Source organism: Ovis canadensis, chromosome X (assembly GCF_042477335.2).
Source record: "Ovis canadensis isolate MfBH-ARS-UI-01 breed Bighorn chromosome X, ARS-UI_OviCan_v2, whole genome shotgun sequence".
Classification (NCBI taxonomy): Eukaryota; Metazoa; Chordata; class Mammalia; order Artiodactyla; family Bovidae; genus Ovis; species Ovis canadensis.
In genome coordinates, this window is record NC_091727.1 from 56,807,751 (window position 1) to 56,831,193 (window position 23,443).

Consider the following 23,443-nt stretch of genomic DNA (forward strand, 5'->3'; position numbering starts at 1 on the left):
TAGGCAGGAATACTGGAGTGGGTAGCCACACCCTTTTCCAGGGGAGCTTCCCTACACAGGGACTGAACCCCAGGTCTCCTGTATCTTCTGCATCACAGGCAGATTCTTTACTGCTGAAATCTATTTATGATAGATACATAATCTTGAAACAAAATATTACCTTAAAATTTATAAAATCCAAGTATGAGGGAAAAAAGAATGACATAAATCGACATGCATCATGTTCTTAGATGGAAAGTTTAAATACAGTAAGAATGAAACAGACACTAATTTGAATTCTGAATTGTATTACAACTATATATTAATCTAGAGTCCCCATGGCATTCTTTAGATAACTTGAAAGATTGATAGAGAACTTCACCTGGAAGAATAAGTAGGCATGGTTACTAGCATATATATTTCCTTAAAAGTAAATATAGCAAACAACCCATCAGCATTTAATCTTGTACAAAGAAACAATCACCAAAACTTTACAGCACTGGATTAAGAATAGAGATTCTATAAATGGATATATTCTGTTTCTAAAACTTACTAAATGATAAATCAAAAGTAATGCAAAGCAAGCAAAAACAAATATAAGAACAGATTCAATCACTTTTTAGTAAACAGTTGAGGAATTGCTAGATATCAAAATGGAAAACAATATACAATTATAACATAAACCATACTACAATAAGTTACAAGTGAAAATCTTTAGAGTTGATTTTAAAAAGAACATAGAATATTATATTCATCCCAGATGTGGTAGATAGACAAAGTTATTTCTGACCATGGAAAGATACAAAATGAATTAAGTCATATGTAGTAAAATATAACTTTTTGCAACAGGAACTCTCCTTCATTGTTGGTGGGAATGCAAAATAGCACACTCACTTTGGAAGACCATTTGACGATTTCTTACAAAACTAAACATACTCTTATTATACGATTCAGCAATCATGCACCTTGGTGTTTATCCAAAAGGTTTGAAAATTTACATCCACACCAAAACCTGCACACAGATGTTTATAGCAGCTTTACACATAATTGCCAAAACCAGGAAAAACCAAGATGTTCTTCAGTAGGTGAAAGGATAGACAAACCATAGTAATGGGAAAATGGGATATTATTAACTTTAAAATAGGATATTATTTAGTGAAAAAAATTAATGAACTATCAAGTCACCCAAAGATACAGAGGTATTCTAAAAGAAGTATAAGAAGCCATTTGGACAAGGCTATATACTGTATGATTCCAACTATATGACATTCTGGAAAGGGCAAAACTGTGGAGACAGTAAAATGACCAGTGGCTGTCAGGGGTATGGGAAGAGGGAGTAATGAACAGGCAGAGCACGGAGGATTTTTAGGGCAGTGAAGATATTCTGTATGACACCCTAATCATGGTACATTGGTTCAAACCCATGGAATATGAAACACAAAGAGGGAACCCTAAGGTAAACTCTGGACTTTGTTAAAAGTGAAAGTGGATTAGTCATGTCTGATTCTTTGTGACCCCATGGACTATACAGTCTTCATGGACTATACAGTCCATGGAATTCTCCAGGACAGAATACTGGAGTGGGTAGCCTTTCCCTTCTCATCATCCCAACCCAGGGATCGAACCCAGGTCTCCCACATTGCAGGCGGATTCTTTACCAAGTGAACTATCAGGGAAATTATCAGGGAAATTCTGGACTTTAGTTAATAATAACATAGCAATATTGGCCCATCAAGTATAACAAGTGTACTATATTAACAGCAAGATATTAGTAATAGAGGAAACTGAGGTGGGGAAAGTATATGGGAACTTTCTGTACTTTCTGCTCAATTTTTCTGTAAACCTGAAACCACTTAAAAAAAAAAGATCTATTAAGTTTAAAAAAAACAACAAAGTAGACTAAATGGGCAGTTTATGCATAAGGAAACTTTTACTCTTAAAAATCATCCTGTGGAACACAGAAATCTCTATTAAAGTTATTTAAACCAATTCTCCAAATTCACAGTGCATCAGAATCCCCTGGAGGTTCATTAAAACAAAGACTGCTAGGCCCCCTACCTGACCTCACCCCCAACTTTTGATTCCTTTAAGGCTGAGGTGGGACCTGACCATTAGATTTCCTAATGAGGTCCCAGGGAATGCTGATGCTGCTGGCCCTGTGCATAGAAAAATATAAAGTCTGAGAAAAAGAAAAGCGAGGCCAAGGAGTCCCCAAAATAGGGCTATAGGGCACACAAAAATTAGAGGGCACATATAAAACACGTTGAGCCTTTTTTTGCAGAGTATATTAGACAAGGTTGGGAGAGAGAACAAGTCCCACCTGTTTAAAAACTTGAGTAAGAAGATTGAAAGGTAGTATTTGTCTAGTCTTATCACATCCTTTCTCTCATATTGCTATACTGACCTAAAATCATAAATCTGTAATGGACAAAGGCATTAAGAAAGGTAGGAATGGGAGAACAAGATGGCAAAGGAGTAGGTGGACATGGAATACATCTCTCTCCATGGATACATCAAGAATACACCTTCAGACACAGAAGTGCATGCAGAACACCAGCTGAGAGCAAACAGGAGTAACTGACCAGTGGAAAAGAATATATAGAACCACGCAAAACTCAGTAGGATAAAGGAACTAGGGGGAAAAAACAGAAGTGTTAGTAGGACTCGACCTGCCCTTTGCAGGTAGGGGAACTGAAGCAGAGGTCCGATCCCCACATGGGGCAATTGTCTGAGTCAGAGGAGAAACATTTAAGGCTGAAACAGCTGATATGAAACAGCAGCCTAAATGGAATGAGAATCAGACAGTCCTTGCCGCAGCCATACATACCCCAGATAGGAACGCTGGTCCCCTGGAAGGTGCGGTGGCTGGGAGCTGGAGTTTAGGTATTGTGGAGCAATCCCAGGGTGAGGGCTGCTATTGACTGTAGAGAGATGGATCAAGGGGATGTGAGGGAGGAGACTGTGATGGGAAATGCCAGTGGAGGAAAGCCAGGCAGCCATGGAAGCAAGGCAATACTGCTGAGTCACGTGTAGCGGGTGGAGCCATCACCACAGCCTCTTACTCCGCACAACACAGCATTGGCAGCTGAACGATAGGGAGGCTGGCCCAGCAAATGCCTGAGCACTGAACTACAGAGTAGGACCCCACCCAGGGTGCCCCTTTAAGTGTTTGATGCACCAATCTACAGAGTAGGACCTCAGCCAGGGGGACCACTCTATGTGCCTGATATGCTAAACAACAGAGAAGGACCCCAGGCAAAGGAGCCCTCTAAGTGCCCAAACAGGTGGAGCTACAGAGAAAGACTTGCCAAAGCGGCCTTCTGATTGCCAGCTACAAGAGGCTGGAAAAAAGACTCTGATAGGGCCACAACTCCTGAAGAGGAGGCAGTCTGTGTCCCTGCACACTTAGTGCCAGCCGGGTCCCTGCAAGCCAAGCAGCTACACCACCTTCACACTCAACTCTCACTGGGGCAGAGCTGCCACAGGCAAAATAAGTCTTGCATCTATGTGCACAGGATCACTTCAGTTGTGTCTGACTCTTTGCAACGCTGTAGACTGTGGCCTGCCAGGCTTCTCTATCAGAGGGGGGTTCTCCAAGCAAGAATACTGGAGTGTATTGGCCAATACTGGTTGCCATAACCTTCTAGAGCACTGTATTTCCTGCTGCCCTGGCCGCCAAGCCCTGTGAGTACCTTGTGCTGCCAGAACCCCTGCAACCCAAGCAGCTGCACCACTTCCACACCTGGCCCTCACAGGGGCAAACCCAAGTTCTCCAGAGCAGCCTCAGGAGCAAACCCCAGTGGACAACCAACATGTAGAGGTGGAAATAAAATCTCAATTGAAACCCAGGGGAAGTGTTGCTAAGGAAGAAGGCCCAAAACCTTCCCACCAGCTGTACAAGCTTCAGATTAAATCCACAGGATCAACTAGGCAGACTCAGTGTCTATAGAATATATAAAAACACTGAGAGCTCCCACAAAAGAAAACGCACTAGTTCTGATAGCTGTGGACATTGAAGGCAAGAACACACAGGAGTAAGACCAGATTAGAACCTGAGCTTCCCCCATAGCAGGTTCAGAGATCAGCACAGTGTTGGAGGACATCCTAGGGAGGTAAGGTGGACTCCCAGCGAGGGAAAGGACTCTTGACAGCAGTGACTCAAAAAGAACATTTATTATTTTTATTTTTTGACTTGTTCTGTAGATTCTTTTGGATTTTCTTCTTTTTTCCCTCCCCCCGCCCCCCATTGTTTAGTTGTCAATTTTATTGGCACTAAGAAATACAATTAAGCTTTTGAGCTTTTTTTCTCTCAGTCACATTTTTTGTTGTTGTTGTTATAAACCTCTACCTCTATGTTGGGCTTTTGCAATTCTGTGGAGTTTTACTTTTTTCTCTCTCTTTTTTCTGTTTTAATTTTTAATTTTTTAAGCCCATTATTTTTTTTCCTACATTTATTCCTTTGTTTGCTTTTCCTACTGGTCTTTCCCCCTTGCACTTAATCTTTAATGTTTATAAATCTTCTTTATCTACCTCTATTTAACTTTGCATATCTATTTTTTCTTTCTTTTCTTTCTCCCCTTTCCTCTCAACATATTTGTTAGTTTTATTTTCATTGCTTTATTCCCCAATTGGCACCTTGCTTTTGTTTTCCAGTTTGTAGAAACTGTTTTCCAGTTTGTGCTTTAGTTAGTTTTGTTCTGGTAGATATAATTTTTGCTTCCCTTTGTTTACCGGGTCAATCTATTATACTTTCTTTTTGTTGGACTGTTTTGATTTTGCTTATGTGTGTATATGTATATGTGTATATTCAGTCACACTTTTTGTTGTTGTTATAAACCTCTGTTTCTATGTTTGGCTTGTGTAGTTCTGTGGAGTTTTCTTCTTTTTTTCCCCTTTTTTCTTTTTCTTCTGTTTTTTTTTTCTTTTCATTTTTATAATTTTAATTTTTAAAATCTATTATATTTTTTCTACATTTATTCCTTTATTTGCCTTTCCTACTGTTCTTTTCCCTTTACAGTTAATCTTTAATGTATATAAACCTTCATCTACCTCTATTTAACCTTGCATATCTATTCTTTCTTACTTTTCTTTCTCTCTTTTCCACTCAACATATTTGTTAGTTTTCTTTGCATTGCTTTATTCCCCACTTGGCACCTTGCTTTAGTTTTGTTTTCCAGTTTGTGCTTTAGTTAGTTTTGTTTTAATTTGACTTCCTTTGTTTGCTGGTCAATCTACTGTATTTTTGTTGGACTGTTTTGACTTTGCTCATGGGTGTATATGTATATGTGTATATTCCATTATTTTAATTATTATTTGCCTGATTTTGTAACTGCCATTTGTCTGGGGTTCATCTTTGGCTTCTTGTTTTTGCATATTTGTTTTAATCTCACTTAATGCCATAACAAACTATCTGTAGAACAAAGATTCCTGACCAGAGATTAAGCTGTGAGACTCCAAGACCATAGGCTACCAGAGAACTAACCCTAGGGAGTATCAAATAGTGAGAACTCACACAAAGGAAACCACTTGAATACAAGACCCAGTATCAACCTACCAGCAGTAGCACCCTGTGGGGGACACCTGGTCTAAACAACAAACAAAACAAAAATATAAACCCAAGCATCAGCAGACAGGATTACCACCTCACTCAGCCTTGCTCATCAGAGGAAAAACAAGTAAACAAACAAAAACTCAGCACAAATCTCACCCTATATGAAGCTTACACAAACTGCTGGACCAACGTTAGGAGGGCAGAAACCAAAAGGAAGAAAGACTTCCACCTTCCTCAGGGAAAGAATTCAAGTTTCCTTGAAGCCTGGGAAAAGGAGACCTCAAACACAGTAAGTTAAAAAATGATGAAAAGGCAGAGAAATCCTACACAAATGAAGGAACAAACTAGAAACACAGAAGTCCAAATAAATGAAGAGGAACTAGGCAAACCACCTGAAAAAGAATTCAGAATAATGATAGTAAAGATGATTAAAAACCTTGAAAACAAAATGCAGAAAATGCAAGAATCAATTAACAAAGATTCAGAAGAATTAAGGAATAAACATACAGAGACAACACAGTTACTGAAAATTTTTTTTTATGTTTGTTTTTTTTTCTTTTTTTTTTTAATTTTAAAATCTTTAATTCTTACATGCGTTCCCAAACATGACCCCCCCCTCCCACCTCCCTCCCCACAACATCTCTCTGGGTCATCCCCATGCACCAGCCCCAAGCATGCTGCACCCTACGTCAGACATGGACTGGCGATTCAATTCTTACATGATAGTATACATGTTAGAACTCCCATTCTCCCAAATCATCCCACCCTCTCCCTCTCCCTCTGAGTCCAAAAGTCCGTTATACACATTTGTGTCTTTTTTCCTGTCTTGCATACAGGGTCGTCATTGCCATCTTCCTAAATTCCATATATATGTGTTAGTATACTGTATTGGTGTTTTTCTTTCTGGCTTACTTCACTCTGTATAATTGGCTCCAGTTTCAACCATCTCATCAGAACTGATTCAAATGAATTCTTTTTAACTGCTGAGTAATACTCCATTGTGTATATGTACCACAGCTTTCTTATCCATTCATCTGCTGATGGACATCTAGGTTGTTTCCATGTCCTGGCTATTATAAACAGTGCTGCGATGAACATTGGGGTACATGTGTCTCTTTCCATTCTGGTTTCCTCGGTGTGTATGCCCAGCAGTGGGATTGCTGGGTCATAAGGTAGTTCTATTTGCAATTTTTTAAGGAATCTCCACACTGTTCTCCATAGTGGCTGTACTAGTTTGCATTCCCACCAACAGTGTAGGAGGGTTCCCTTTTCTCCACACCCTCTCCAGCATTTATTGCTTGCAGATTTTTGGATCGCAGCCATTCTGACTGGTGTGAAGTGGTACCTCATTGTGGTTTTGATTTGCATTTCTCTAATAATGAGTGATGTTGAGCATCTTTTCATGTGTTTGTTAGCCATCCGTATGTCTTCTTTGGAGAAATGTCTATTTAGTTCTTTGGCCCATTTTTTGATTGGGTCGTTTATTTTTCTGGAGTTGAAAACTGGTCAACCACTTGTAAAAGAATGAAACTAGATCACTTTCTAACACCGTACACAAAAATAAACTCAAAATGGATTAAAGATCTAAATGTAAGATCAGAAACTATAAAACTCCTAGAGGAGAATATAGGCAAAACACTCTCAGAAATAAATCACAGTTACTGAAATTAAAAATACTCTGGAAGGAATTAATAGCAGAATATCTGAAGCAGAAGAACAAATCAGTGAGCTGGAAGATAAAATGGTGGAAATAACTTCTGCAGAGCAGAATAAGGTAAAAAGAATGAAAAGAACTGAGGGCAGTCTCAGAGACCTCTGGGACAATATCAAACACACCAACATTTGAATTTATAGGGGTCCCAGAAGAAGAAGAGAAAAAGAAAGGGTATGAGAAAATTTTTGAAAAGATTATAGTTGAAAATTTCCCCAACATGGAAAAGAAATAGTCAATCAAGTCCAAGAGGCACAAAGAGTCCCATACAGGATAAACCCAAGGAGAACACACCAAGACACATACTAATCAAACTGAAAAAGGCTAAACACAAAGAAAGAATATTAAAAGCAGCAAGGGAGAAGCAACAAGGGAAACCCCATATGCTCAACATCTGATTTTTCAGCAGAAACTCTGCATGCCAGAAGGGAATGGCAGGATATATTTAAAGTATTGAAGGGAAAAATCTACAACCAAGATTACTGTACCTGGCAAAGATCTCATTCAAAATTGATGGAGAAATAAAAAGCTTTTCAGACAAGCAAAAGTTAAGAGAATTCAGTACCACCAAATCAGCTTTACAACAAATGTTAAAGGGACTTATATAGTCAAAAAATACAAGAGAAGACAAAAGGTCTATAAAATCAACCCCAAACAATTAAGAAAATACAATAGGAACATATATATACCGATAACAACTTTAAATGTAAATGGATTAAATACTCCAACCAAAAGACACAGACTGGCTGAATGGGTACAAAAATAAGACCCATATATATATATGTGTGTGTGTATATATATATATATATATATGTATATGTATATGTATGTATATATTGTCTACAAGAAACCCACTTCAGACCTAAAGACATATGTAGACTGAAAGTGAGAGGATGAAAAAATATATTCCATGAAAATAGGAAGCAAAAGAAAGCTGGAGTAGCAATCCTCATATCAGACAAAATAGACCTTGAAATAAAGACTATTACAGGAGATAAGGACACTACATAATGATCAAGGGATCAATCCAAGAGGAAGACATAACAATTATAAATATCTAAGCACCCAACATAGGAGCACCTCAATACATAAGACAAACACTAACAGACATAAAAGGAGAAATTGACAGTGACAAAATAATAGTAGGAGACTTTAACACCCCACTCACACCAATGGACAGATCATCAAAACAAAGTTAATAAGGAAACACAAGTCTTGGCTATTATAAAGAGTGCTGCGATGAACATTGACATATGTCAGTTCTATTTCCAGTTTTTTAAGGAATCTCCACACTGTTCTCCATAAAGGCTGTACTAGTTTGCATTCCCACCAGCAGTGTAAGAGGGTTCCCTTTTCACCACACACTCTCCAGCATTTATTGCTTGTAGACTTTTGGATAGCAGCCATCCTGACTGGCATGAAATGGTACCTCATTGTGGTTTTCATTTACATTTCTCTAATAATGAGTGATGTTGAGCGTCTTTTCATGTGTTTGTTAGCCATCTGTATGTCTTCTTTGGAGAAAAGTCTGTTTAGTTCTTTGGCCCATTTTTTGATTGGGTCATTTATTTTTCTGGAATTGAGCTTCATGAGTTGCTTGTATATTTTTGAGATTAATTCTTTGTCAGTTGCTTCTTTTGTTCGTTTATAATAGCCAGGACATGGAAGCAACCTAGATGTCCATCAGCAGACGAATGGATAAGAAAGCTGTGGTACATATACACAATGGAATATTACTCAGCCATTAAAAAGAATACATTTGAATCAGTTCTAATGAAGTGGATGAAACTAGAGCCTATTATACAGAGTGAAGTAAGCCAGAAAGAAAAACATAAATACAGTATACTAACACGTAGATATGGAATTTAGAATGATGGTAATGATAACCCTGTATGCGAGACAGCAAAGAGACACAGATGTATAGAACAGTCTTTTGGACTCTGTGGGAAAGGGAGAGAGTGGGATGATTTGGGAGAATGGCACTGAAGCATGTATATTATCATGTCTGAAATGGATCGCCAGTCCAGGTTCGAGGCATGAGACAGGGTGCTAGGGGCTGGTGCAGTGGGATGACCCAGAGGGATGGGAAGGGGAGGGAGGGGGGAGGGGCATTCAGGATGGGGAACACATGTACACCTGTGGCAAATCCATGTCAATGTATGGCAAAATCACTACAATATCGTAAAGTAATTAGCCTCCAATTAAAACAATAAGTTTATATTTAAAAAATAAATATCAAGAAAAAAGTAATTAGCCTCCAAAAAATAAATTAATCAATTAATTAAAAAGAAAAAGGAAACACAAGTCTTAAATGATACATTAGATGAGATGGATCTCATTGATACCTTCAGGACATTTCATCCAAATGCAGAAGAATACACATTCTTCTCAAGGGCACGTGGAACATTCTCCAGGATAGACCACATCTTGGGTTACAAATCAAACCTCAGTAAATTTAAGAAAATTGAAATCATATCAAGCATCTTCTCTGACCACAATGCTATGAGACCAGATATAAATTACAAGAAAAAAACTGTAAGAAACAAAAACACATGGAAACTAAACAACACATTTCTAAATAACCAACAGGTAACTGAAGGAATCAAAAGGGAAATTAAAAAAATTTCTAGAAACAAATGACAATGAAAACATGACAACTCAAAACCTGTGGGATGCAGCAAAGGCAGTTCTAAGAGGGAATTTTATTGCAATACAATCCTACCTCAAAAACAAGAAAAACATCAAATAGACAACCTAACGTTACACCTAAAACAACTAGAAAAAGAAGAACAACAAAACCTCAAAATTAGTGGAAAGAAGTCATAAAGATACAAGCAGAAATAAATCAAAAAGAAATAAAAGAAACAATAGTAAAGATTAATAAAAGTAAAAGCTGGTTCTCTGAGAAGATAAACAAAATTGACAAACCTCTAGCCAGACTCATCAAGAAAAAAGAGATAAGAATCAAATCAACAAAATTAGAAATAAAAAGGAAATGTTATAACACACAATGCAGAAATACAAAGGATTATAAAGATTATTGTGAACAACTATATGGCAATAAAATAGATAACCTGGAAGAAAAGGACAGATCCTTAGAAAAGTTCAGTCTTCCAACACTGAACCGGGAAGAAAGAGAAATTATGAACAACCCAATTACAAGCACTGAAATTGAAGCTATGACCAAAAATCTCCCAAAAGACAAGAGCCCAGGAACAGATGGCTTCACAGGAGAATTCTATCAAATATTTAGAGACGAGCTAATGCCTATCCTTCGAAAACTCTTTCCAAAAATTGCAGAGGAAGGAACACTTCCAAACTCATTCTATGAGGCCACCATCACCCTGATACCAGAACTAGACGAAGACAACACAAAAAAGAAAACTACAGGCCGGTATCACTGATGAACGTAGATGCAAAAATCCTCAACAAAAATTTAGCAAACAGAATTCAGCAACACATCAAAAAGAGCATACACCAGGATCAAATTGGGTTTATTCCAGGGATGCAAGGATTCTTTGACATATGCAAATCAATCAATGTGATACAGCATATTAACAAATTGAAAGATAAAAACTGTATGATAATCTCAATAGATGCAGAGAAAGCCTTTGACAAAATTCAGCACCCATTTATGAATAAAACTCTTCAAAAAATGGGCATAGAAGGTACCTACCTGATTATAGTAAAGGCCATATATGCTAAGCCTACAGCAAACATTATTCTCAATGGTGAAAGACTAAAAGAGCATTCCCTCTAACATCAGGAAAATGACGAGGATGTCCACTGTTGCCACTATTATTCAACACTGTCTGGAAGTCCTAGCTACAGCAATCAGAGAAGAAAAAGAAATAAAAGGAATCAATGTCAGAAAAGAAGTAAAGCTCTCACTGTTCGCAGATGACATGATACTGTACATAGAAAACCCAAAAGATAGTATCAGAAAATTACTAGAGCTAATCAGTGAATTTAGCAAAGTTGCAGGATACAAAATCAATACACAGAAATCACTTGCATTTCTATAAACTAACAATGAAATATCAGAAAGAGAAATTAAGGAATCAATCCCATTCACCATTGCAAGAAAAAGAATTAAATATCTAGGAATAAACTTACCTAAGGAGAAAAAGAACTGTACACAGAAAATTATAAGACACTAATGGAAGAAATCAAAGATGACATAAACAGATGGGGAGATATTCCATGTTCCTAGGAAGAATCAATATTATGAAAATGACTATACTACCAAATGCAATCTACAGATTCAATGCAATCCCTATCAAATTACCAATGGCATTTTTCACAGAACTAGAACAAAAAATTTCACAATTCATATGGAAACACAAAAGATCCCGAATAGCCAAACCAGTCTTGAGAAACAAGAATGGAGCTGGAGGAATCACCTTCCTGACTTCAGATTATACTACAAAGCTACAGTCATCAAGACAGTATAGTACTGGCACAAAACAGAAATATAGACCAATGGAACAAGATAGAAAGCCCAGAAATAAACCCAGGCACCTTTTTTTGGACAAAGGAGGCAAGAATATACAATAGGGTAAAGACAACCTCTTCAATAAATGGTGCTGGGAAAACTGGACAGCTACATGTAAAAGAATGAAATTAGGACACCTCCTAACACCATACACAAAGATAAACTCAAAATGGATTAAAGACCTAAATGTAAGACAAGAAACTATAAAACTCTTAAAGGAAAACATAGGCAGAACACTGATGACATAAAACAAAGCAAGATCTTCTACGACCCACGTCCTAGAGTAATGGAAATAAAAACAAAAGTAAACAAGTGGGACCTGATTAAACTTAAAAGCTTTTGCACAGCAAAGGAAACTATAAGCAAGGTGAAAAGACAACCCTCAGAATGGGAGAAAATAATAGCAAATGGAACAACTGACAAAGGATTAATTTCCAAAATACACAAGCAGCTCATACAACTCAATACCAGAAAAACAAACCACCAAATCAAAAAGTGGGAAAAAGACCTAAACAGACATTTCTCCAAAGAAGACATACAGATGGCTAACAAACACATGAAAAGATGCTCAATATTGTTCATTATTCAGTTCAGTTCAGTTGCTCAGTCATGTCTGACTCTTTGCAACCCCATGAATTGCAGCACGCCAGGCCTCCCTGTCCATCACAAACTCCTGGAGCTCATTATCAGAGAAATGCAAATCAAAACTACAATGAGATATCACCTCACACAAGTCAGAATGGCCCTCATCAAAAAGTCTACAAACAATAAATGCTGGAGAGGGTGTGGAGAAAAGGGAATGCTCTTGCACTATTGGTGGGAATGTAAATTGATATAGCCACTATGGAAGACAGTATGGAGATCCCTTAAAAAAAACTAGGAATAGAACCACCATGACCCAGCAATCCCACTCCTAGGCATATACCCTGAGGAAACCAAAGTTGAAAAAGACTCATGTATCCCATTGTTCACTGCATCGCTATTTACAATAGCTACAGCATGGAAGCAACCTGGATGTCCATCGACAGATGAATGGATAAAGAAGTTGTGGTACATACACACAATGGAATACTACTCATCCATAAAAAAGGAATGTACTTCAGTCAGTTCTAATGAGGTGGATGAACCCGGAACCTATTATACAGAGTGAAGTAAGTCAGAAAGAGAAAGATACATTCTGTATTCTAACACATATATACGGGGTCTAGAAAAGTGGTACTGAAGAATTTATTTACAGGGTAACAATGGAGAAACAGACATAGAGAACAGACTTATGGACATGGGGAGAGGGAATGGGAGGGTGAGATGTATGGAAAGAATAACATGGAAATTTACATTACCATATATAAAAGATAGCCAATGGGAATTTGCTGTATGGCTCAGGAAACTCAAACAGGGGCTCCCTATCAACCTAGAGGGGTGGAATGGGGAGGGAGATGGGAGGGAGATTCAAAAGGGAGGGGATATATGTATACCTATGGCTGATTCATGTTGAGGTTTGACAGAAAACAGCAAAATTTTGTAGAATGATTATCCTTCAATAAAAAATAAGTATATTAAAAAAAAAGGAAGGTAGGAATGAATAGATTGGCCTAGTTGAAGTAGAGAGTACACTGGAGAATACTCCTAAGACCACCTAAAGATGCTGGACTAAATCTGCATTCTCCATCCCCTCCCTCTTTTCTCTTAAAGATTGATCCCAGACAGTGTGACTCACTAGACTGTCCCCTCATTTCCAGGAGACAAAATGTGCAACTGACACCAATTCTGAACTCTGGCACAATACCCTCTGCTTCTCTCTACACTCAAACGTGGTTGTGGTGGTGCTTTAGTCACTAAGTTGTGTCCAACCCTTTGAGACCCCATGGACTGTAGCCTGCCAGGCTCCTCTGTCTACAGGATCCTCCAGGCAAGAATACTGGAGTGGGTTGTCAATTTCTTCTTCAGGGGATCTTCCCAACCCAGGAATTGAACTCAGGTCTCCCACATTGCAGGTAGATATTTTTACTGACTGAAATACAGGGGAAACCTAAACATGTACAGTCAAAAGGTGGATGGAGAACATACAAAAAGTTTCTAAGAAACCCCAATATGTGTCCACAAGGCCAAACATCCAGTGTTGTCTATCATGTTTAGCACAGTTTTTCTAGCAACCAGCATAGTAGCGGGCACATTATAAACGCTTCCTAAATAACTGCTCGAAGAGTGACCAAATCTGAGGGAAGTGATGGAAAGCTGAATGGTCCTCCTATATGATCACAATGCACACTTTTCTTTCTTAACTTTATTTTTAATTGGAGGATAATTGCTTTACAATATTGTGTTGGTTTCTGCCATACATCAACATGAATCAGCCATAGGTATACATACATCCCCTCCCTCATAAACCTCTCTCCCACCTCTAACCACATTCCACCCCTCTAGATTGTCACAGAGCACCAGGTTTGAGTTCCCTGCACTATGCAGCAAATTCCCACAGGCTATCTATGTTACATATGGTAATGTCTACATTTCCATGCTACTCTGCCAATCCATCCCACCCTCTTCTTTCCCCACTGTCCACAAGTCTGTTCTCTATGTCTGTATCTCCACTACTGCCCTTCAAATATGTTCAGCAATACCATCTTTCTGGATTCCACATATATGTGCTAAGACTCACCCTCTTAGAATCCTTGTATTGGAGCTCTACAGTGAGAATACTTAGGCCCAGGTACCAGAGACAGGAAAGATGGAGTAAATTCAAACATACACCTACACACCCTAGGGGAGACAAAAAAGGAAAGAGAGAGAGATGGAAATAGTACAGTAATATTAAGATCTAGGCTGTTCTCATCCCCATACTGCATGCTGTGCATATAAGATGAACAGTAAGAAGAGTCCCCTGCCCTTTACCCACATCCAATCCAAGCACAGTATGAAGTAGGCATCTTAAGGAAGCTCACAGTCCTATCTGCAGGTCCTGGAAGATCAGGGACAACTTATGAGTGCAAACTCCTACACATCCTGTAGGCAGGAAGCTTCTCGACAATCGTGCACATCTCTCCATCCTCAGAGGGCAGTGGGTGAGGGTGCCCTCCATGGATGGGGGGAAATAGCTAGGTTCACTCTTTGGCACTCTCGACATTTGCGCCCATCTGTATTGTGGACCTGGGTTTCTCCTAAAGATGCCCACCAGAGGGCACATCCTGTAATTCTGCCTGCCTGGTTCCTTACTGGATCCTCAACACAGTACCTGACACATGGCAGAAACTCCATAAATATTCAGGAAGGTGAAAAGAGACACAGAATGCACTCAGGCCTGCCCCATGTAGGCGGGGCTCCCTCTTTTCAAAGCTCTGACTAGAACAGAGCTCTGACAACACTTGAGATAGTACTCACTCCTAGGCTGAAAGGGAGAGAAGGAGGGAGGTCGAGAGGGTACAAAGGCTCTGGTACCTGCCTGCTGCTGCGTGTAGAGAAGAAGGCAGGAAGGGAGTACAGAAAACACCCACTCTCTAACACTCTCTGCACCTGAGCACATATTTAATAAGGACATTTCTTCTAGAATACAGATGAGCCCACCAGACAGAGAGCCCAAATCCCTATCTATCCTGTTCTCCCGTGCTTTTCCAGTACCCACCAGTCACTTAAAAACTCTTACTGAAAAAAAGAAAATAAGAGAAAAAAAAACTCTTACTGGAAGACAGAAGGGAAGGAGGGAGAAAAGGAAGCAGGAAGGGAGGGGAAAAGGGAATGAAGGAGGGAAAGAGTGAGGACATATGGGTTCTGTCCTTGGTGCAGTTCAGCCCACCCTCTCTGAATCCTTGTCCAGGTGCATCGCATGGAGACAGCACTAGCACCCAGAGAGCAAGGATTAGAGGGGTGGGCAGGGTAGAAGGCTCAAGCACCCACTGCTCTCAATGCAGACAAGGCTGGGTCAGTGTGAGAGCAGGAAGGAGAAGTATGCACACTGTGAGCACTAGAAGGGGGATTCCTAAAAAGCCCCATTCTGCTCTGTAACTACCTAGAGGGGTAGAAAGGGGTGGAAGGTGGGAGGGAGGTTCAAGAGGGAGGGGACACATGTATACCTATGGCTGATTCATGCTGATGTACAGCAGAAACCAACACAACATTGTAAAACAATTAGCCCTTCAATTAAAAACAAATACAAAATTTTAAAAAGCTCCATTCTGCCACACAACTGAACTCAGCATATGCAGGATATTAGATGGCATAGAAGTCCACTCTCCTACACATATCCTTCGAGATAAGGACCACATCCCTCTTGTGTCCTTCATATGCCCATTGCCTGGCCTAGTAGCAGCACCTTGCTCAATAAATACCTGGGGAAGGGAGGCCAGAAGATTCACAGGTGCTTTGTCCTTCCACCTGCAGGAAAGGGCCCACCTGTGGAGCTAGAGGAGGTGTGCTGCGCTATGCTAGCACTCACATTTAGGGCACAAGGAAAGGAAAGGGGGAGCTGAGCAGAAGGCTCAGCCATGCACACCACAGGTACACCTGTGTGAGGGGATAAAGGGAACTGTAGTTCCCACCCCAAGCCCATGTATCCACAGGCACTGTCATGAGAAAGCTGACTGTTCCAGGATCCGCTAGGCAGTGAAGTTGGTGTCCCTGACTGGCTAGGTCACCATGGCATCCCCAAAGAACAGGAGCTCAGTTAATGTGTTAAACGGATAGACAAAGAAATGCACACATCAATAACTGACTGATGGACTTCCCTGGTGGTACGGTAGATAAGAATCTGCCTGCCAATGCAGAGTATGTGGGTTTGATCCCTGGTCTGGGAAGATTCCACATGCTGTGGAGCAACTAAGCCCAAGAGCCACAACTATTAAAGCCCATGCGCCTAGAGCCTGTGCTCTGCAGCAAGAGAAGCCATCACGGTGAGAAGCCCGCAGGCCACAAGAGTGACCCCTCCCACCGCAACTAGAGAAAGCCCACGTGCAGGGACACAGGGCCAGTGTAATCAAAAGTAAATATAAATGAAGAATTGTTAAACTTATTTAATAAACAACAACAATTAACTGACTGAAAGATCAGCAAAGCACAGGTAGGCCAAATGCTGGAGAGGCTTCAATCTCAGGCTCCCAATCTCACATCCTCCTTTTTTTTTTTTTTAATTTTTTGGCTGCACCACATGGCATGTGGGCTCTTAGTTCCCTGACCCAGGATCAAACCTGTGCCTCCTGCATTGGAAGTGCAGGCTCTTAACCACTGGGCCACCAGGGAAGTCCCTCAATCTCATACCCGTGCACAAGCCCACTGCCCTACACTCAGTCTGGGATGCAAGAAGACAGAGTGGAAATGAAAATCCAGTCGAGGCACCTGTACCCCATATGTGCTTTTGAGAGCATGCACACAACAAAGAAGTGCACGCTTCTGCAGACAAGTGTAGATATGAACAAAGCCTCTCTCCTACCTCTTGAGTTTTGTGCAGAAATGTGTCTCTAGGTGTATCTGTGTGGATCTGCATGTAAACAATGAGAGGCCTCAATTCCTGGCATACCCTGCATTCCTCTTCTCTAGGCTTAGGGAAGTTCATTCAGCCCACATCTCCACCAGACAAGAAGTTCTGTAAGGAGAGAAGCTATCTCATATTGAGCAGGATGCTCCCAGCCCAGTGCATGACACACAAAAAGTCATCAGTACATACACATATGCTGATTGGATTGTTTGGCAGAAGGCACTTGATGGCAGGGCTCTCCTCTCCTGTAATCCATGCACATAGGAGGTGCTTTGAGCATTCACAGCTCCGATATGCAATGGGTACTGGAGAAGGAGCAGTTCATTCTTCTACACATAGTGTGTGTGTATGCATGTGCGCATGTGTTGTGTTAATTGCATACCCTGAAAAGTAATGATAAGGGTCTTCCCTGACATGGTCTTGGCTGCGAGTTCGCTTAACCTCGCTTAACCTCATATGCTCACCAAGTGTGTGGCTCTCGAAGGTGGGGAGAGTTGTGAGCAGATGTACCTCTGCCACAGCTCGCAGGGGTGCAACACTGGGCACATGCATAAGAAATGGGGAATCATGTTCCCTCCCACCCTCTACACGTTAAGTCCCTCAGAGGAGGCTGACTTGCGTGCCACTGCATCCCCAGCACTTCCACTAAATCAGTGACTCAAAGTTGAGCGAACATCAGAGCCAGTGAGAAGGCTTGTGAGAATACACATGGCTGTGGTCCGTAATTTAGCAGTTCAGGGAGGGGGCCCAAGAATTTGCATTTCTAACAGTGTTCCAGGTGATACTTATGCTCCTGGCCTAGGGACTACACTTTGAGAGCCACCACTCTAAAAGGACATGAGACAGATGAAAGAATGGGATAGCAGATGTAAAGACTCTCTACTATTTTAAACACAGATGAGATTACCTCTCTATGAAATTTTATACAATAGCAATGAACTGGGACAGCATCTGTCCCCAAGTACTGAGAATGAGAGAGGGAGCTGAATAGGAAGCTCAGGGCTCTTCAGATCTAGTCTATCAGTGTGTGTGTGTGTGTGTGTGTGCATCCAGTGTGTTCACACGTGATCCTACAGAAAGGGAAAGACAGGCTCTCTCCCACACAGCAGTACAAATGGGAGCAGCAGTGAGAAGGCCTCCATCATTGAGTCCTATCCATAGGAGGTTAGGAAAGTTGGTGGGTCTACATGCTTGGGAGGCAGTGGGACAGCATTACAGCCTATTTCTCCTGCCCTTGATGTAAGCAGGAGTCTCTGCACATAGGTCCATGTCACTAAGTGTGTCTGGGAGCTGGGGTGTTGACAAATCTCGTTCTGGCATATCCTGCATATGTTTGGGTCTATAGATCAGGCAGCAGGAACCACAGAGATCTACTCCATTCCTCTGAACAGTGGCCTATTCGTGTGTAGCATCCATGTGTTGGTGTGTTTGTCAGTCACCCACCAGAATATAAGGGTAACAACTGTGTCCATTTTGACCCCTGCTACATCCTCTGTGAAGAGATAGTATCTGGCATCGAGGAGACACTCAAATATCTTGGGGAAGAAGGGAAATAAGGATGAAAGGTTGCTGCTCTGTCCTCCTACATGTAGACAAGGCTCCTTGCCTTGGAGTCCCAAACAGTGGCAGTGATTCAAGACAGCACCAGCTCCCAGAGTGAACAAGGGAGAGGGATGCACCCAGCGGGGGCCCACCCTGTGGTACGTGTTTATGTGTATGCACCCAGTCAGGCCCCTCTTCTGCACACAGTGCCTTTGTGTGGAACTGTACTGAGGCTTCAAAGATTCTCCTACACACATCTGTCTGTGACCAGGATGTAGGGCAGCTATGTCAATTTCCAATGTGCAGCCTGCCCACCCTGACGACATGTGGGCATGATGAAAGAAAGGGGGTCCATTCTCCAACCTGCAGGGAAGGACCAGATGCAGTGCATTTTCTCATGGGTTGATTGCTCAGCACCACACTTGAGCTAGAGCAGGTAGTTGTAGAATGGGGGGGGAGGGACCAAGTAGGAGGACACAGAGATGCTTTGTTCTAGGCGAAGATGGTGCTCCCTCTCTCAGAATCCTTGCCCAGGTGCATTGCATTCAGAAAGCACTCTCACCCAGGTAGCAAGGATTAGAGAGGGGGAGCCAGAACAGATGATTCCAGCACCTGCATACCTTGCATGTATGTTTAACAAGGAGGTTCACCATTCCTGCCCACTGCATTTACATAGGATTGAATTGAAGAGAAGGTGCTCCTGCCTGGATCAGTGCAACAGAGGACGAGAAGTTTTGTACTTGTTAGTAAGCTGGGGGGGGGGGGTGGGGTAGGGCAGGTAAGTCCCCTGCATGGCTGCTCACCCTGAGTACATGCAGCGGTGATGGGTGATGAGAACGTCTACTTTCCTCTCTGGACTGGAAGATCCAGGAGGACAGGGGCCAAGTCTGTCGCACAGTGCCTCATAAATATTATTTGTGGAAGGAAAGAATGAATGAGGGACAGACGGCAGGCAAGCATGCAGCAAGTAGCTGAGAGGTAACAGCCAGATCACCTGTCCTGCTCCACGCAGAGCAGGCTCACCCTCAAGGATCTCCACCCCAGGGCACAGCATTTAGAAGGAACTCTCACTTTTGCACAAAGGAGGAGAGGAGAAACAGAGCAGAAAGCACTGGTGCTGGCACCCTGTACATGTGCAGATGTACATATTTAATTCTCATGGACCCATCCCCACAAGGCATCACTACATGCTTTTAACAGACTGTGCCCTCCTCCCCAGCATGTACATGTATACTCATCACCACGCACAAGGTCCCACGGCCATTCTCTCTCAGACAGAGCCTCTGAATACAGGCTGTGAGCAGCACCTTTTTCAGATCGTACGTGAAAGTTCACACGTGTTGGCTGTGCATCTGGAGGTTAACAAAAAAGCTGGCATGATCTAGCAAGGGGTGGAAGTGGGTATGCATGTGTATGCACATACTGCGGATGGCATGGTAAAGGGGCTACTTTACCCCTTTCCACTCCTCTGACAAACTATGAGCTCAGGGAGGGCAATGACTGATTGTGCCATCACCCACTGCATGCTTCCCCATTAGTGTATGAATGTAGGAAGCCAGAATAAAGAGAAAGCTCACACCCTGACATAGGTGTAAGCCTGCTACAGGGGAATGACGCCCTTTCTCCCACCTGTCCTCCAGAGAGCCCAGGGTTGAGGACTCTGGGTCAGTCCATATCATTCACCAGTGAATCTCTGCCACCCAGTGCAGCATACCTCCTAGGAAATGAAATGTTTGAAAGACAATGAGTCAGTGGAAGAGGTCATGTATCGGTACTCGGTCCTTCTCCACGTAGACCAGGCTCAGCCTCTTTGAATCCTTGAATAGGTGTGTTGCACTAGAGCAGCACTCACACCTAGGTTCCAAGGATTCGAGAGGGGGAGCAGACAAGAAGGCTCAGGCACCTGCCCTGTGTGTATACAGCTATGACACAGTCTTGGTCTCATGTATATACACTGAGGATTGATTGTACAGAGAGGCAGAGAACTTTCTGTATGAGATCAGACAAGGTTCCTGCTTTTGTGTACATGTGGGTGACAGCAGCAATGAGACGTCCATTCTGTGGCCCATCCACCCTCAGGGCAGGTGGAGCAAAGGCTGATGAAGAATTCCATTCTCCTCCCTCAACTGTAAGCAACATGAGGGCAGGGACATGGTGTGCCTGTTCATGACTATAGGCTTACCACCCAGCTTGGTACCATGTATGGAAGAGGTGATCAATAAACATTGGTGACATGGCTGGGAAGAGGCTGGAAAGGTGCTCTGTCCCATATGGAAGATGGGAGCTCTCACATTCAGAATCCTTGCCCAGGTGGATTGCATTCACAAAGCACTCTCATCTGGGGAGCAAGAATTAGAGAGGGGAGCCAGAACAGGCGGTCCCACGTGGGCTTAACGAGTGGGCTCAGTCTTCTTCACAGAAGCTGCTTACTCGTGATACGGAAGAGAAGGTTCTGAAGCTTCACAATGAAGATGTCTAGTTGAACACATGTCTTTTCTGTTCTCTCAGATGACAACAACAAACCAACAACAAAGAAGTATAAACCTACAAGGGCAAAGAGACCGAGAGGAGAAGAGAGTGAGAGGAAAGAGCGAATGAATGAATATCACTGAGGCTTATTAACATGCGACTACATACTGGGTTTCTCTGGTGGCTCAGAGGTTAAAGCATCTGCCTGCAATGTGGGAGACCTGGGTTCGATCCCTGGGTCAGCAAGATCCCCTGGAGAAGGAAATGGCAACCCACTCCAGTATTCTTGCCTGGAGAATCCCATGGACGGAGGAGCCTGGTGGGCTACAGTCCACGGGGTCACAAAGAGTCGGACATGACTGAGCGACTTCACCTCACTTCACATACTGGATAGCCTGCCAGCCTCTTCTGTCCATGGATGGAATTCTCTAGGCAGGAATACCGGTATGGGCAGCCATTCCTTTCTCCAGGGGATATTCCTGACCCAGAGATTGAAGCCAGGTCTCCTGCACTGTAGGCAGATTCTTTACCATCTGAGCCACCAGGGAACACCATAGTTGAGTGCAGTTGTTCTCAAACTCTGACATGCATCAGGATCACCTGGCTGCTGCTAAGTCACTTCAGTCGTGTCCGACTCTGTGCGACCCCATGGACAGCAGCCCACCAGGCTCCTCCGTCCATGGATCTTCCAGGCAAGAGTACTGGAGTGGGGGTGCCATTGCCTTCTCCGAGGATCACCTGGAGAACTTGGTAATACTCAGGTTATAGGGGTATCCAACTCCACAGGCCTGGGGAAGGGCCCAAGAATTTACATTTTTAACAGGTTCCCAGGAGATGCTGCTGCTGCTGGGACTACAGTGGTGTGGAGGGAAAACCATGGACTCCTGTGTTCACATAACCCTGTTTCAAATCCAAGTTCCACCACAAATGAACTTAGAGAGTCAACATGTCTGAAAAATGGGGTCAATAAAGCCTACTTCCAGATGTTCAAGCTGGTTTTAGAAAAGGCAAAAGAACCAGAGATCAAATTGCCAACATCCGCTGGATCATGGAAAAAGCAAGAATAGTTCCAGAAAAACATCTATTTCTGCTTTATTGACTATGCCAAAGCCTTTGACTGTGTGGATCACAAAAACTGTAGAATATTCTGAAACAGATGGGAATACCAGACCACCTGACCTGCCTCTTGAGAAACCTGTATGCAGGTCAAGAAACAACAGTTAGAACTGGACATGGAGCAACAGACTGGTTCCAAATAGGAAAAGGGGTACATCAAGGCTGTATATTATCACCCTGCTTATTTAACTGCTATGCAGAGTACATCATGAGAAACATTGGGTTGGAAAAAGCACAAGCTGGAATCAAGATTGCCGGGAGAAATATCAATAACCTCAGATATGCAGATGACACCATCCTTATGGCAGAAAGTGAAGAACTAAAGAACCTCTTAATGAAAGTAAAAGAGGAGAGTGAAAAAGTTGGCTTAAAGTGCAACATTGAGAAACCTAAGATTATGGCATCTGGTCCCATCACTTCATGGCAGATAGATGGGGAAACAGTGGAAACAGTGGCTGACTTTATTTTGGGGGGGTTCCAAAATCACTGCAGATGGTGATTGCAGCCATTAATTTTTTTGTTGTTGTTTTTGCAGCCATTAAATTAAAAGATGCTTACTCCTTGGAAGGAAAGTTATGACCAACCTAGACAGCATATTCAAAAGCAGAGACATTACTTTGCCAACAAAGGTCTGTCTAGTCAAGGCTATGGTTTTTCTAGTGATCATGTATGGATTTGAGAGTTGGACTATAAAGAAAGCTGAGCACTGAAGAATTGATGTTTTTGAACTGTGGTATTGGAGAAGACTCTTGAGAGTCCCTTGGACTTCAAGGAGATCCAACCAGTCCATCCTAAAGGAGATCAGTCCTAGGTGTTCATTGGAAGGACTGATGTTGAAGCTGAAACTCCAATATTTTGGCCACCTCATGTGAAGAGTTGACTCACTGGAAAAGACTCTGATTCTGGGAGGGATTGGAGGCAGGAGGAGAAGGGGACGACAGGGCATGAGATGGTTGGATGGCATCACCGACTCAATGGACATTAGTTTAGGTAAACTCCGGGAGTTGGTGATGGACAGGGAGGCCTGGCGTGCTGTGGTTCATGGGGTCGCAAAGAGTCAGACACAACTGAGCGACTGAACTGAACTGAAAGCCTACTTCCTAATGGTGCACGAAA

General features: G+C 42.1%; 1 protein-coding gene across 5 annotated transcripts in view; it reads right to left on the bottom strand.

Moving 5' to 3' along the window:
- Positions 1-23,443, bottom strand: part of CLCN5 (chloride voltage-gated channel 5) — a 204,479-nt gene that overhangs the window by 58,136 nt on the left and 122,900 nt on the right. Inside the window, exon 1 of one of the 5 annotated variants that reach the window (XM_070291698.1) lies at positions 14,396-14,451. The exons of the other annotated variants lie outside the window; for them this stretch is intronic. The gene's annotated coding sequence lies outside the window, so the exon portion shown is untranslated. Of the gene's footprint in view, positions 1-14,395; positions 14,452-23,443 lie in introns of those variants that run through there. 5 annotated transcript variants of the gene reach the window in all.